The sequence below is a fragment of the Apteryx mantelli genome, chromosome 13, assembly GCF_036417845.1.
Source record: "Apteryx mantelli isolate bAptMan1 chromosome 13, bAptMan1.hap1, whole genome shotgun sequence".
Lineage (NCBI taxonomy): Eukaryota > Metazoa > Chordata > Aves > Apterygiformes > Apterygidae > Apteryx > Apteryx mantelli.
In genome coordinates this window covers 10,457,964-10,475,756 of record NC_089990.1, presented here as the reverse complement: position 1 = coordinate 10,475,756, position 17,793 = coordinate 10,457,964, and the positions used below count along the sequence as shown (strand labels likewise).

General features: G+C 35.9%; 1 long non-coding RNA gene across 1 annotated transcript in view; it reads right to left on the bottom strand.

Annotated features, from left to right (window-relative positions):
• The window catches only part of LOC106496817 (uncharacterized), a 127,618-nt gene extending 110,245 nt beyond the window's left edge, over nt 1-17,373 (bottom strand). The window contains exon 1 of the long non-coding RNA XR_001294687.2: nt 17,363-17,373. This is a non-coding gene — a long non-coding RNA (uncharacterized lncRNA). The remainder of the gene's footprint in view (nt 1-17,362) is intronic.
• Between the last annotated feature and the right edge of the window lie 420 nt (nt 17,374-17,793).

Here is a 17,793-nt window from a genome sequence, read left to right as displayed (position 1 = left end):
CTGATTTTTTTTTAACAAAATCCATTGCCATTTAATAATCACAGTTTAATTGGCTGTAGCAATTGCTCCGTATGGACTTTGTGACAGTGGAGGAATGCTGTTACCAAAATTTGACTGAAGCTGTTGCCTCATGAGGCCTGCAGAAAGGAGGCCGCTAGCTCTGTTGATTGTAAACTTCTGAACAGATTGAAGCAGGGTCCTTTTTATTCTTTTATTACTACATGTGTGTGCAGCAACTACACAATAGGACTCCCAAGCCTAATGGGGGCTTCTACTCTGAGATAAATAAAATATGTGATTAATAATACACACTAGAGGAACATCAGTGCTTCATAAGAAAAAGGAAAAGACACTCCCAGAGAAGAAGCATGTACTTTACAAAAATTCTATTTAGTATTCAGCTTTTATTCTCACTTATAAACAACAGCAATAGGACAAAAGATGGCAATTTTAATTGTAAAGCAACTTAATAATTTTATAAAGGGAGCTGTACTCCTGCTGTACATCATAGCATAATGAATTCCTTTTGAAATGGGAGGAGAAAAGAATAATCCCAGAAGCTCTAACAGAGAAGATGAAATGCCATCCTAATGCAATCTGCATCTTGTATCCACCATATTAAGTAGCTATTTTGATTTAGCAAATTGAACACTGCAGTGCTTCCAGTAACTGGTATGCATGTGGACAGGGAAGAATGTGCTTACACAGGAATAATTTTTATATAATTATTAATGAAGTTATTTATTGTTCACATGGTCTGTGCAGCTTATAAAATAACTATATTGAACACAGAGACAGGGTCCTTTTCACATGCAGCAGAATTTAGACACACCATTAGTCTAATCTGAAGAGGAGGAAGGAATCAAAGAGGCCAGCATATAGTTTCAGCAGCTTTTTGAATTTTAGTTTAATTCAATAGAGTTCAACCTACAAAACTGCAGGTGACTTGGCAGACCATGAGTCCATCATACTTATGCATCTCTGACTTCATAAAACCTTCATACATTTCTGTCCAAATGTTAAAAACTTACCTCAGTAACTTTTGTCCTTTGAACGAAGAGTTGTTTAAGGCTGCCAGTACTTGAAAAACTCGGGTTTAGTATGAAAGCAGAGACTCTCTAGAAAGACAGCTGAATTGTGAATGAGTCTTATGGGTTCCTCCAAACTCTAACAGGCTGTATTTTTGTAAATGCAATATGGCTGGAATGTGATATTTGAGATCTTATGGCCAAAACCATTCTTATAAGCAGAATTATTGCTTGCACTCGAGAAGAAAGCTACCAGAATCAAAAGGACAGGAGGAAATGAGCCACAGAAGAACCTTTGATCTTCTGAGTAACATTAACTGAGATCCAAAAGATCCCCTGGAATGGAAAAGAAATAGAAACAAGACTGAAAGACAGATATAACATTTCTTTTGTTCTGTTTATATCCACTACTTTCTTTTTATAGTGTTTAGTGGCTAGAAATTTATTATTTAAGCCCATATGTTATTTGCTTTCAAGACCATATTTTCCAAAAATCAGCTACTGATCATATGACCAAATTAACATTCATCCATCTATAAGTTCTTAACAGTAGAAAGATCATTTTCAGCAGTTGGGGGGGGTTAATAATCAACAGTGGGACATTTATGTTGAGGAGAGGAACCGGACTATGTAACTCCTAAAGAAAGGAGGTGGTACCATGCACAAAGACCTAGGTGAAGACTTCTATTAGGAATCTTGCAAAGGTCCTAAGATTTTCACAACATGCTGTTGGAAAGAATGATGAAGGATGCCATCCCAGAGCTCCAAGAACTAGTAAACCCAAATGAAACATGAAAGAGGTTAGTTCAAGTGTGGGTGAAAACAGAGAGATTTCAGAAGCAACATCAGTTGAAAGTGCTGCCATTCCACTGGTTTTGCAGGTAATTTGTTTTGTTTTAACCCAGATGAGCTTGCTGATCCAATTCACAGCATGACTCCATAAAGATTTGTTCTAGGGGAACTGAGCGAGCACTATGCTGCAGCACGAGATGGAAATGAACGGCTCTAGATGTGACAGGAACTCATGCTCATGCTGCTGCTCAAGTCCTGATATTGTCAAACTAGGGCTTTTCTTACCGCCTCCAGAAAGTGAAGCACAGTTTTAATTGCCTGTGACAAGCGTTTGATCCAGAAACAGGGAAGTTGAATCTATAGCTGAAAGGTATTCTGAATTTAAATTCCATCACGAAGAGAGACACCAAAGTTAGGGAAAAATATTGTCAAGCCATATTATATTCTCAAGAGAAGTAAAGCAATTGCTTTGGAGTATGACAATAAAGCTTAAACCTGTTATGAAATAGAATTTGCCCTGTTGTCTAATGGTGAAACTACAAATATCAGCACAATTTAAAAAATAATTTACAAAATGATGATAGAAGCATGGGATGCTTCTATCTTCTAGATGATAGAAGCATGTAAGGGATAATACCAAAAACATAATTCATTTCTCTCTCTTCTTTTGTTCTGGTTTTTAAATAATACGGTAAATTCAGTCCCCTTTAGAATTTTTTTTATTTTTCTTCCTCAAATTAGCTGCCCAGAGCAGGAGAAATCTTAAAGTTTTCACAACTTCTGTTGCTGATGATTTTTAAAAAATGTGCTTTAGTTCCAAGCCTTGGGCAAGTATGTTCTGATCCCACACTTCTACTATTCCAGGATGAGTTTCTGTGGTTTGGGCAACCTTCTTTTTACCTTGTAAGCCCAAAAGAGCTTAGACTTCTGATAAAGAGTTTATCCCTATTGGACCCATAGAAGAACAGGTGTTTGCAGAGACAAAGAATAGCCTTTTCCAAATGAGTTGGCACTTATTAGTCAATTGGAATACACTATTTTAGAATCCTTAGATTAGAATGGCAAAGCACTGAAAACCCATGATAACAGACTTCCTTACCACTCTGCTTTACAATGCCTGTAATTTCCCAAATTTTGCTCCAAGCAGCCAGCTCCAAGTTCAGTTCTGGAGCCAGCAGTGCCAGCTTGGAGGGCCCTGTACTGTGCTCCATCGACTCTGACCCTAGCCAGGCTATCAGGGAGCTCAGAGTAAGCTGCAAAATCCACCTAGACACAGGTTAAATTACCTGTGCTGAGTTTTACAGTGCCATGGCTAAGGTACCTCCTGGAACCAAAACAAATGTATTCCTCCCCGTCTTCACTAAGTTGCATTTACTGCTGCAACTAGGAAAGTCTACCTTTATTGAAAGAGAGGGACTGTAGACAGCAATTAAGTGACAAAAGACAGAGACTGAAAGTTTGGAATTCAGATGGAAAGATTTCATATTTGTAATGCTAAAGTGGATGTTCAGATTTTGCTCATTTGTTAGTACGTTTATTAATTTTCATCTCATTTACAGTACTTTAATAACTACCATGAAACAGACTAATGGTTTGCATTATGATGAAACTAATAAAAATAATATGCATTTCTATTTTAAATATTTACCGTCCATGATTTTAAAGGCACAAACTTTGTTAAAATTAGCCAAGACTTCACTACATATTTTGACCATCTCAGTTCTAACTGCAATTAGTTACCGAGTGACAGAATTATCCTTGTATTCTCCTCACTGGTTGAGCAAAAATAATCTATATAATACTGAAAAAAACAAGACTATTCCATTAAAATCCCATTAGAATAGACACTTTTCAGTTTAGACCTCAGACAATACATGATTTTATATTTTAAATTCTTTCAAGGGAAACAAAACCCCAACAAATCATATATTTTTTCACTTTCAAATTGATTTTCAATATTGTTCTGCTTTATTTGCTCTCTCTGCATGGTTTCTTCTGTTTCCTCTTTCCATTGTACTTCTTTTTCTGACATGTAATTTCCTACTTGATTTTATTTCACTTATTCTACTACATTTTTCTATTATTTTTTCTATTATTTCATCTTCCCTTCTGTTTGTCAATTTTATGCATTTTTTTAGCATAACTTGTTTTTTTGACATGCCTTTATTGTTGTATTTATTTTTATTTACTTTTTTGCTTTCATTGTTCTCTTGATGAGACACTATGCCAAGTCAAATACCTTCTCAAATTTTCTTTGAATAAAAGATGAGCTGCTCTGGAATCAATCCAGATTTAGCTGCCAAAATGAAATGGTCCAACATTGCTTTCTTTGGATTATACTCCATGATAGTTTCACTACCACTCTAGCTGTAACAGGAACACAAGAACTTTCACCAGGAATCTCTTTTTGTCATCTTTGTTACTATTTGATTATTTCAGTTTATTGTATTTCAAAGTTAAAACTAAGGGGAAAAAAGGCTTTTGTCTGCTGACTTTTGACAAATACCTACTGATGGGGACCTTAAAAAAGTTGTTCTTGGGTAAACAGTAAAACCGAGGAAGACTTGTTTCTTGCAGCACTCTTCTGTTGGGATTCTCATGTGTCCACTACTAGGGATGAGTTCACACTCTGTATCTCAATTAATGGAGATATAAATGTATTTTTCTTTGCTTTGTAGCACATTTTATGCAACTTGTACGACCTTAATATTTTAGTATTTCTGCCATTGTGTCAAACTTGTTTAAAATGTGACAGCAGATTCCTAAATTATGATTCAACAGTCCCCTCCCATAGCCAATGCCTAACACAATGGCTTGTGAATTGAGCATTCCTGACAGATAGTACATAAAATATTATTTTTCAGCCTGGGTTAAAAATTAGTTATCCCATTTCAAATGGGCATGATGGAATTTTTATTATAAATATTCTTTCCAGTAGTCTTAAAAATACAAGTAGCTGGGTCAAAGAATGTACTTGTCCTACAAAAAAGTGCAAACCTGCACCTAAACATTTTGTATAATCAGTTGCAAATTATCTGTGAGCTCTTGACAGCACACCTGCATGAAAATACATTACTTGCATGCTTATTGTTTGAACTTGAATTATTAGAATACATAAAGCTACCACTCATCCAGGCTTTCCATCCTTATCACGGGTTTCTGAATGTCTGATGGATCCCATCACACATATTCCACCCAAACTATTACATCTATACAAAACCTGAACACATTTGCAGGCTGTGCACAGATGAATTGCAAAATTCCTTTAAGATGACTTCCTCTAGTGCTGCGTGTAACTAATGGGTATAAAAATCTCTAACAAAATGTTTCTGTATTGTGAAGCAGAGCAGAGTGCATGTTTGAACTGGCATGAACCCAACATAGTAGCACTGACCCGAGCGGGAAGTGTTGAACATATCTACCAAGCATACTTTATACAGCTCATTTGTGCACACAGAAGGAGTCTGATGCTAAGAAGCTGTTCAACTGACTTCCACTTTGCAGCAAGTCCAACACATCCACAAGTGCCAGACTTGCTTGGTGTGTGCAGATCAACCACATATGCATGTCACAAGACATTTAAGACATATTTCTGTCCCAGAAATGCCGGACTAAAATGTGTTAATTGTATAAATACAAGTCTGATTTGTGCTCCCAATCCTAACATCTTCAGATATAAACCAGGCATATGGACACGTATCATTGTGTGTTTTGATGGACACTTGAAAGTCAGATCCTGTATGTCCTCAGAGATGAAACACAGAAATACCTGAGCTAGTTTTGAGCTGTTTAGGTATCAAAGAAACAAAACCACATAGAGGAACAGCCACCCCAGGATACTGTTCTGCTTCTTAATTATATACCACTCCTGGTATCAGCTCTGCCTTGTTCAGACCTCGCTCGGTTATTTCTGCATGGCACCACACTGACATACCTTTAAATCCTTACATTATGAAACATTCCCAGACTGATTTCCAAACAGTGTAATACAGGCTAATTATACTTTCTTTTACTGTGCTTTCAATACAAAGACAATAATTTTCTTCACTTTTGAGTTACTGTTTCCACTATGGAGGTACCAATTTATATTGACTCTATCTTGTGCCATGTCATGTTGTGCAGACATCTAATACCCTCAGAGAACTCTATACCCACCAGTTAATTTAGCAATAGGACAACTGCTCTTGGATGATGTGTACATTTTGAGGATCAAGCCTGTGGTGATTCTAAATCTGAAGTGATAACTGGCTTTTAAAAAAAACTAAACTGTAAAGCATTTGAGTCCTACACTAATTCATTTCTATTTCTGCTGTGCTATGCTTTAGTATCACTGAAAGCCACAATGAAAATTAATTGGTAATACTCCATCATGTATGCCTCCAGGTGAGAGAAACAATAGTAGTATAATGTCATTCCCAAGGTACTTCATGAGAATAACACCCCAGCCAGCAGTCAGTAGAGCCAATTCTCCACAGTATTTAAAAATACTTCTTACTTAGATTTGGCAAATAGCTTCTTGGAAAGGAAAACACTAACTGTACCAGCAGCTTGCACCTGAATGCTTCTGAATCTGTTCAGCCTACCTATAACAAATAATAATGTCAGTCAGTATATTTGTGTGTTTGTATTTTTAAAGAAAATGGGAGAAGAAAATTGGATGCAAGACAGTATTATGTTTATGAATGCAATTAACCAATAGCAACTATATGCATAAGCCATTTACAGATATGGTTGATAGATACAAATTTGCATACATTGTACAGTGTGATACAGAAATGAGTAGATACATTCAAATATGTATATGGAAAGTAAAAGAAAATTCAGTGAAACAGAAACAAAAAGCCTTTGTGTTTGATTTTCAAAACTAAACCAAAACAAGGTATATGTTCATACCGCCTGAGAAGAAAAGACTCTGCTTGCTTTTAGGCTGTTCTCCTTGGCCTTTCTACCTTCTTTTCCAAAGAAACTTACAATCTCCCAAGTCACCAAATCCTGTTCTATCACAGAAAATCTCTTCCCTTGAAAAAAGTACTGTTTAGATTTAATCTTAAAAAGAATGGAGAAATGAGTTCATCATCTCCAGGATATATGAGAGAAAGAAAACTAGGTTGTAGAGGAAAGCAATATAACACGCATTAAACTATGAGCACTGTTTTAATGAATTGCTGCATTTGAAACTGAGAAATGAAACATTATATTCTAGGTTAAGATTTTATCTAGAGGAACTATGATGTTTTCTTTCATTTCATTCATTTAAAAAAACATGGTTTTAAGAAAAGTCACAAAAGTGTAAATATTAGGAATGTGCATTCCAATACTTCTGCATTCACAACTGCATGTGTATTTCAGATGCCAGATTCAATGCAATAAAACGTCACAGATGGTGCCAAATTAGACAGGCAACATACACCTCCAGCAGGAGGAGCAGGAGAGACGGATGAGTCACTTGCTCCCTTTGGTTGTTTGCACACTGAAAACGGGTGCTTTCCGAATGCTTATGAATCCTCTTTTCTGGGCTTCTGTGTCCCAGATGTCTTTTGCTTCTCCGGGTACAAGACAACTATTAAGGCTCACTGCTGCATGCAGGTAAGAGAGGAAGAAACTCCCATTCTCTGGCACCTCTCACTTGTTTGCTGCTCCCATAAACACTTCCACCCAGTCGGGATTTTTAGATAACGAGGGTTAGCTGACAAAGTTGGGAGACATATAAAAATCACACTCTCCTAAGGCCACACTTCAAAATATTGCTCATTTGTACTGCTGCCTAGATCACAAATAACTACCTCTCACTGCCCTATGATAAGTTTTTAGTTGCCATCTAACTCCACCTATTAGAAATACTAATTAAAAAGACAGAATTCATATGCTACAGAAGAAACTCTGTAATTTAACGTGTTTCTCTCTACAAGGCTGAGTATTTGAAGGATAAGTTGCACTCCTTCCTACTAACAGAATTTGACTTATGGGACTATCATCTCCTGTGATATTACTGAAGAAAGAACATATAAAATGGTCTAACAGATTTATAAGAATTTTTGTAGTGGCTCTGGCCATTATTGACATTCTTCAATTATCATTGACCTTTATGTGGTAGGACAAGAGTATTCCCTAGAGTAGCCACTTAGAAGAAAATCTAATGTGCTGTTCCTGAACATGTCATTTTTATGCTACTCTACAAAGAAATGCTGCTTAACCAGCTAATTGTAGAAATTGTGTGTCATCTAATGATAGCTCTTCTCTCTAGGAAATCTACAGTAAATTAGCACTGCAAATGGGTTGGGGCAATTCTGCTGTTTTGTGGTACGTTGTAAATGATAGATGTTGCTGGCATCTAGAAACATTTTTGCTTTGTTTCCCAAAAGCTGTAAGCTCATCAGCATCTCATCATGTTCTTGAATACAAAACCCTGCAGCATGCACTGGACATCTGGGAACAGGCTGTAAAAGCAGATTAATCACTGCCTTTTTGTGATGCAGTGGAAACACAGGAACGATCTCTTTATTCCTGGCAACTATATTTTTGTTCTATTCTTAATCTCAAATCCTTTTCTCTATACAAAATAATGTTAACAAGATGTCTAAACTTGTGACACAGGATACTTACTAAGAAAATTTGCATTCATAAATATGCGTTGCAGAACTGAGGTGGTGAGTTCTCCCTTTGTCACCATCATATCTAAAATGATTTTTTGCTAGATGTGACAAGGCGGACAGGGCCTTCTTCTGGGAATAACTTACATCACTAGCTAGGATATGTGCAGTCTACAGGGTGTCCTTCTTCAAGAAACAGCTTGTGTCTGTATTGTTGAATACAGAGCATTCACTTGCCTGCCATCATCAGAATCAAGTTCCTGGATGGACATTTATCTGTCAGCTTCCATTGCAAACAACACATGTATCAGAGGATTTGATTAACGAAGAGTATAAAGCAGTACCAATGCTGAAGTGTTAAGACAGAATAACAGCTAATAAAACTGTCTCTTTAAATATGCTTTCTAGTCTGTCAAATGACATACCTGTTAGTGGTAACAGATTTTTAAGTGACTCTTCAAATGACACCATCAGTTATCAATGAAAAAATAATGTTAGAAGTGGCAGGCAAGAAGAAACTTTATTATCAATTCCTGTCCACTTCCACCCTCCCATTTGTGTTCATTTCTGTATCACGTGCACATAAAGACTTGCTTATCAGACAATCATATCCCCTGTTCCTCTTCTGAGAGTATAATTTTATATTCCAAGTTACAATCCTTCACCAATATACAGAATTCTCATTGTCAACAAAAGTCAAACTATGCTCTAGATGAACTTCAGGAATCACAAACAGGTTTCTGTTATGAAAACACACAATAATTCAAAATGTTACTGATCGGAAATGAGAATAAGAAGCAAAAACAGGATTGTAAGTTCTGTTAAAGCCTATACTATATTTTAAAACATTTCAGTCAATAATTACAATTCTATATTTAAGGAGTATTTATGCAACTGTAGATAGGATCTGCCCAATCTTACAATGACAATATACTCTAGAGCTCTGGGCTATGCAAAGTCAAGCTTCTGTGATAAACTTTAAAAAAAAAAAGAAGTCAAAAGACCATAGCTGTTTGTAAACATAAATGGGATCCCAGTGAATCCAAATACAATGGAATCATATGGATTTCTACGTTCGGGAGCAAAGGTCTAAAATCTTTAAGCTTCACTGAAACTTCCTAAGAAACATAAAACAAGACAAAGTATCAAATATTATTTTTATTTATTCAGTACTTGATTCCAAATGGTAATTACATCATTACCAGAAACGGAAGTAAAGCCTGGTAAAGAAATAACAACATGAAATGATCTAGGTTTTTCTAGGAAATAATATAGCTAGAGACTGGAAAGTCAATAGCCCTATCTAATTTAAGCTAAATAAAATTTCACCAAATTATTGTTTTCTTACTGTCAAAACAGTATCCATAAAAGTATCTCTTACAGAAAGAAAAGACCCTCTCATTCTCTGACTTCTTTAAGAGTTCAGATATAAAATTGGGAGACTTTAATTAAAATCTCTATCTTGAAGTAGACATATATATATGTCTACTACATATATATATATGTATATTAATCTGTATCGGTTTATACCAGGTAAGTATCGGACCTCAACACACATTAAATCCCAAATCCCTATTTAAGTGTTAGAGAAGAAATAACATGAATCCCTGTTTAGTCAGCGTAGTTATATCTAGCAAATACTATAAAAATAACAACCTTCTCATCAGATAATTTCAAAGACATCAGAAAACAAAAGTCTATGATAAAACATTTTCATCCAGTTTTACGTATAGCGCTACTCTTTCACACATGCAAATAAGAAATCAAAAGATAAACACACAAGTATCTTTTCAATTATTGAATAATTTAATATCATAATTTTCAGAAATATACTGATGAATAATTACTGTCATATCTCTACAACACAATTCAAATTAATTTTACTGTAACTATAAGCCAACATACTGCCTTCCAGTCATGCTAACTGCAAGTTATTTTCCAAACTGCCAAAGTTAGAAGAACAAAGTTATCCCTTTTTAAAAAGAGCCTATTTTCACTAAACAGTGAATATAACAGCACCTGATTCTCATGTGTGACTTTTTGAAGTAGAGAACTCTGATCCTCCAACAAAGGAAGGGAGGCAGACGCTGTAATCATCAATTACATTGTCAGAGAGAGCAAACTGCACATCAGCAACCCCAACCAAATGCGCCCAGGGAAACTGATACAAAAAAGAAAACGTTCCCTTCACCCTCTTCCGCAGCCTCACCGACAAAACAAGAATTGAACTTTCACAATCTAAATTAAAGGTATGAAGAAGAGAAAAAATCATGACATTCTGGAAACATTCTCCTTTGACTTGGAATTATGCGAAAGATTATACTCCCACAAAAAATAGAGGTTATTCCTTATACTATGGTAATGTGTTCAGCACTTGTAAGCATACAGAAAGAGATGGTTTAGGCAAGGAGATTTAAAAGAAAAAATAAATTGATGAAAAAATGGAGAAAAGAGATAGTGTACACTTACAGATGGAAATATCCTGTCACCATTACATTATACATTTTTTCATTCCCTAGGCAGTCCCCTGTGCAAGAACTTAAGTATTGCTCAGATTGAATAAATAGCACAGAATTTGGTCCCCAGTGATCAACATCATTATTAGGCCACGTTTTGCTTGCTTTTCATTTTTAAAATTCAGCTCTTACAAACAAAGTGATTAGAATAAATGAAAATAATGTAGATTTCTATGGACTTCAGATCAGGACAATTACACCAAGCATGTCATAAGGACGATACTGGACTCCAGATGCAGCACAATATAGCTTTAAATGTAGAAGTCCAGTGTTCCTAAACTTTGAAATTTAAAATCTGCCCTTTCTGCAGCCCCGATCATGGTAGTCTTTTTCCATATGGAGCACAGTGCATGTTTTGGATTATGGATAACAACCATTACTTTTGTGTGTCTGTGGTTGTGTTTCCCTGATATATCTTTTGGCAATTAATGTTGAGATCTTGGCAGAGGCACCAGAACTTACATTTTGTCATGCATTAAGCCTGCCCAAATGGCAAATACCATTTCAGTGTTGCAATGCACTTCTTTTTGTATCTCTGTAAATCAGTAAATGCTGACAAATCTTCCTGATGGCCTTTCAAAAGTATACAAATATATACAAGATAGTTTAAACTAACAAGCTCTTAGAAAGAAAAAATGATACGCCTACATTTACCACAGAACATGGATCCATTTGGCGAGAAACTGTGCTGTTTGCAAGCAGCTTGACTCAGTGCATGTGAAAAATGGGGTGGCACTTGCTATCTGCCTGAGTGACTTTCCTGTAAACAAAGCATGATGTGTACAGGAGACGTTGCTGTCACTGCTCGAGTTCCGTCTACCTTTTATTTGGAACCTGGAAAAACGTAGAAAATAAGGACTTACACTTGAGTGCTGAATACCAAAGTCCCAGTAGCTGGTGTTCTGTCCCAAACTCAAACTTCAAGACAGATCAAGCTGCAGGTGCAGGACAGAATAAGATTCTTCTAAGAGTTCAAGCAGACAGAGCTGTCACCTGCCCATAGCTGCTGGCCAGCTCTATTATACACATCAGATACATCTCAGTAGCTTTTATGATACTATCAGTTTGCAACCCTGCCAATGTGTAACTTGTTGGCAAACACACCTTCTGCCAAACAAATGCCAAACGCACAAAATGCAAGTATCTGTAACACTCACCCCTGGTATAGAGTCGGCTTCCCCAGTGGTACTTATCATCCTGCTTGAAGAAGCTTGTACAGCTTGTCCCTTAGGATAAGATCTTTTCTTAATGGACAGAAAGCTTTGTCCAGTGGTTGTTACCTAGTATTTTCCCTAGCATTGTGTCAAAGAAAGATTTTAAAGGCTTATGTTAAGAAATGATGTTTAGAACTATGCTAGACCAGGTCCTGAGCTGTTCTTAATCCTTCATATGTCTATAGATTCCCATAGAGCTACGATAATTTACACAAGTCAAGCATCTGTCCAATACAAATAATGTTCTATCCCTTAATCTGTGAAAGCAGTTCTTCACATAAAGCCATGTGGAGTCAGGAATGCTCTGTAAAAAAAGGAAAAGTTTGATCCAGAATCCAGAATCTGAAACTTTTCCTCCACAACAGTATCATCAGGCCTGTATCCCAACTGAAAACAGTCAGCTATTATTGCAAATAATAAATAATAATAAATACAGGTGGGAAAAATGAGAAATAATGGAGCAATTTTTTTTATTTTTTATTTTTATGTTTCAGGCTACAAAAAGTAGACGGTACAAAAAATGACATTTTAGCCTCTTTTAGGTTATCAGAAGAGTTGGGTCAGCTTGCCTCCTATTCAGTGCAGCAGTAAAGCCATAATGAAGGTGATGAGGAGAGTTTTTCCTGCTGTTATTTTCTCTGTTGCATTCCACCATGAACACTGTAAGCTTACGACAATGAGCTGGCTTGCTTGTTGGTTTTTCTGTCCTTCCCCTACTTTTTCTGGGACTGGCCCCACACACGCGGGCACTGTGAAAATACTCAGAAGTACCTGGGAACCCAAAGTAGCTGCCGTTCAGCGCCCGTGGTGGGTCTTCTATGCCACAGGTCCAACAGGCTGTGTTCCACAAGCCCGTGCCTGGGGCACAGTCAAAGTGAAGAACTCACAGATTATTCCAAACTTATTCAAACCATATGAGGTTTTGGATTTTCAACAGGGTTCCTCCTGCACTTCTGTTGCCCCCACACCCTAATCTCATTATTCTCTCCACCTGAATTACTTTTGTGGACAAAATGGTTAGGTATTTAATTTATTTATTACCTAAAAAAGATGCAACAAAACTGAAAAGGAATTTATTTTAAATGTGACAAAAGGACTTCATATATATATATATATATATATATATATACTGTACAAAATTAAGCATCAGAATTGTTTCCACAACCCACCACTGGAACTCAACAACACCGAAAAAACACAGCACTAACATTGCAACCCAAACTGAAAATATCTGGCATTCCAATAGCAAAGATTTTTCCAAGAATTGTTTTTCCAATAAAATGTTTGTAAGTAAGTAAATCATCATTATTCAGGACATCACCAATCAGCAACTAACATATTTCAGAAAGAAGTTTCCCTTATGGGTACATTATGCCATCATTATTCACTTCAGAACTTCTTGCAGTTGTCTTTAATGTCTCTGGTAGTGGCCACTATCAAATGGAATACTAGATTAGGTGGGTTCCTCAGCTGATTTGGCATGGAAATTCCTCTATATTTTCTATCTGTATTTTACAGTGAAATACGGTAAAGTACAAAGGTGATCACAGGAATGATATGAGGAAACAAAATCTTCCATAAAAAAATACAGCCTAACAGTTAATTGCGCTTTGAGTGGAAAATATTATATATAAAATAATAATACTGCCATTCACGTTTTTGCTTTAGTATAGTATAAGGTCAAATCATCTTTAACGTGATGTGACATGTGGAAAACATGCAAATTCTCTAAAGTAATGTTACAAGAATACACACAAAATTTTCAAAACTAAGTGGAAAGACAAACACAATTCATCTTGTCTAAACACACATTCTCTTTTTCCTGCATCATCCTCAGTAGTTAAAGACTATGATCTACTGTAGACATTTCCAAGAATATAAATCTTGCAGCAGTTGTTAATGATTCTCTGGCAAAGATAGAAAAATTTGGAAGTCTAGTAGGGTATTTTTGAAGTATACGAATGAAATGTAAATTCTGTTTTCTTAAGAGTCAAGAAAATATTTCAGAGATATAACTGAAAGTAACAATTAATAGCCCAGTAAGGAATTAGTAATGGAAATATTTTATTACTTACATAGCATTTATTACTAATATTGAAATAGATATCCTTAACAGATCATAGATTGTGTGTTATTTTATATATCAAATATATTCAGATCAATATTTCTTCTGCCACTTGTATCCAATTCACCAGGATCATGTTTAAAATAATGGCTATATACTGACATCTCTGATAAGAAGGGTGTTTAAAAGTTTCCATTATCACTCAAAGTCAAGGGAAATATTTACATACTGAAGTATTTAAAATTAAATGGAAATTGCTAGAAGATATGCACATATTTCCTAATAGTTATGTTAGAGAAAACAGAAGCTATGGACAAGTAATGGGCTATGAGAGGTACAGCAAAATGCTCTTGGCTCACGATATGCAGTAGGACGGAAGAATCATAACAATCACTTCTGGATATGAATGTGTACCACTGTTAGTTTTTGGATATCTGTTTTCTTTCGCAATTTTCAGGTAGATAAGGATAGTGCATGGAACTGAGTATGCACAAGTAGATTATGTGAATATAACAGAATACTTGCAAGTATTTCCCAAGCAAATTCATTAGCTGTGAAAACCTAATAAATAGTATTTTTCTACAGGACTTCCATCTCCTTTAGGTCTTGTCTTTCTCTACAGCATTCTTTCAAAGACTGGAAGAAAAAATGTGTAAAACAAAATTATGTGCAAAATTTCAACAGAATCCTGATTTATAAGGAACATATACCAAAGATGTCATGCCACACTTGAGATATTTATTCCACTTGATTCAGAAATTTGGCACATCCAACAAAATAGAGCATATTCAGTCTGCTTACATATCCCTAATGTTTGAACAAAATGAAGAATATTCTATTCATATTAAATGCTTTGATTTGTGCTTGAAGGTGTTATCTTAAAGAGAGAATATTAATCTAACTCTCCCATATAATAAACTCTCTCACATATAGCAATACTCTTAATATACACATAATACATATATCCTACAGTTATGGCTTCAGGGGTTTGCAACATCTCAACTACAAGAAGTCTCAATCTAAACAGGAGGGAACTCCAGAACTATGTAACAGTAACTAATGTTAACTGGAGGAGAGGGGGAGGTGACAAACTCTTGGACTTTTCCCTTTTTTTTTTTTTCCTATTTTTGCAAGAGCTAATATGACTACATATCTATCCTTAAGAAATAGAGACATCTAAGAGAATAGGATTTATTAGCTGCAGGCTATTAGCACTCCAAAGATAGTTATCTCTTCTTTCAGTGTTTCAAATAGAGGCTGATTTTTTAACTATATGTGACAAAGACACAAAAACCCAACTTTTAAGATGAAGAAAGTATTGCTGAATGGATGATAATAGCTAATGGAGAAGTACTTACATTCGGGGGGGGGGGCAATTTGGGGGCTCACAAAGGATCCTCAACTTAGATATCTAGATAATTCAGCTATTTCAATTAAAACTAACATGCATTTTATGGATGTAAGACTGCAATTACTTTCCAGTGAAGCTCTATCATTTAAGCGTCTCATTGTGAATACAGATGTCTGAACACTGATATTCATGTCATAATTTGTTAACACTGACCGATTGGCAAAAGTAAATTCATATAAATAAATAGATCTGCAGAAGAATAACAGTCATCATGCCGTAGGTATAGAGAGGAACATGCTGGAGACTGCAGCAAGATTCCCAACTAACAAGATAATGAATATCCTTTCAGGAATAAGATGGAAAGTGGAAGAAAAAAACCTAGCCACCTAAAAGAAAGATTTTGGAATTTATGAAAGTGATCCAATTGTGAAGGTGTTTGCAATAGCAGAAGATTGAACTTACTGGCCCAGAAAGATTCAGTAAACCCTATCTCATCTAGTGCTTCAAGATGTAATAAAATTAACAAAGATTAGACACAAATGATAAACTATCCACACAAAAAATGTATTTGTATTTTTTGCCCCCCAAAATGATATTTGCTATTAATTATATGGAAGATATGTAGCAGAAAAGAACTGCAGAGAAAGGGCTTCAAAGGTTCAAATTAAATTGAAATGGAAATCATATATTCTGTTCAGTGCTCGAAATCCAAGCAAATCTCAGAACTCCAAGACCATGTTATTTTCACCAACAGTTTGGAAAGTCAATAATAAAAACATAAGAGTATCACAGAAAGGTGGAAAATGTCCACCCATGTCCAACTAGTCACAAGAGTCTTAATGAAATCTGGTAGAAGTGTGCGTCTACTGGCAAAATAAATGCATTAGCTAGACATCTATATTGAAGATATGAAATAACTTCGTATAGTTTTAAGTGACCACACAAATCAGTTTCTTTGAGTTTATAATGGTGCTGATCTGGGGTTAATTCAATACAGTGAGAACTAAACTGTTGCCACGTATTTCGTAGCCAAAATCTGCCTGTCAAACAGAGCACTGCTCCTCTGCCCTTGAAACTCAGACACATCATATTCCTGTTCCTTAAAGGTTTCTTCTCCTTTCCTGCTTACATTTCATGTTTTCAGCTCTTTTATTTCCCTCATTTTTTCCTCTTTTTATTTATTACATTCATCATAGGTCTATATAAATAAAACAGGATTCTCACTAATTGCTATTTATAAGCTAAAATTTTAGGATACAGCATTTCAGAGAGAGAGAAAAAAAGTAAACGCCACTAGAAGAAATTGTGTTACAAAGACAGTCACATTTCTTCCAATGATGCTGAAGACAGAAGTATTCAAGCTCTTCCTCATTAGAAGTTTCTTAAACCCAATTTCTTTTAGCCTTCTATTACATTGATGAAGAAATTTTGTTCAAATTCTTAGAGGAGATCTTTTATTTCTAGAGGAAGTACACCTAGACCTGAAAAAAGAATCACACTAGTTCACCTTCATCTTTGCAAAGACACCAAAAGTTTCTTGACATTTTCTTCTCTTCTTTTCTCTAGTTACAAAAGAAAATTACTGTTGCTCTTTCCGGCCTCAGCCTTTTGATAAATAGTAGGATCTCTTGAAAAAGAGATGACTGTAGTTTTAACACATTCATCAGAGATGCCATCATTAACAGACCTGACTATTTTTACCTGAAGTGGTCACTGCTACTCAGTTTCTCAGGCTTTACACCAAAGTATTACCCAACTATTAACTACAGTTGTACTGCACAGGTGATACTATAAGGAATAACCCACCTCTATAGCTCTCTCCAGTGTGGCAACATATGTTCCATCGGACATTGCTTCTCAAAACAGACCTAAAATGACAGGGTCAAAAAAGAATTTTGTTACTATATCCAATTGAGGAAAAAAAAAATACGAACCACGAATTAAAGCATACAGTGAACCACTTCAAAAGAGATCAGCAATGCAAACTTCAGAGCTCAAGGAGAGTTCAAAGTGGATGGGTTCTCATGGGGAGCTCAGCTGGCCCCTGAGCAACCCTAATCCTTCGCCGATCCCTTCCCGTTTCCAAGGGGCAGGCATTCTTGGCTGCACTGCTGGGAAGCTTAGAGCTCTGGGACTACCAAACAATATGACAGGACTAATATTTGCTGTTCCAACCATGGATGATATCTGGAAGCCAAGTACTAAAAGACTGTATACAGTGAACTTCTGCCTCTGTA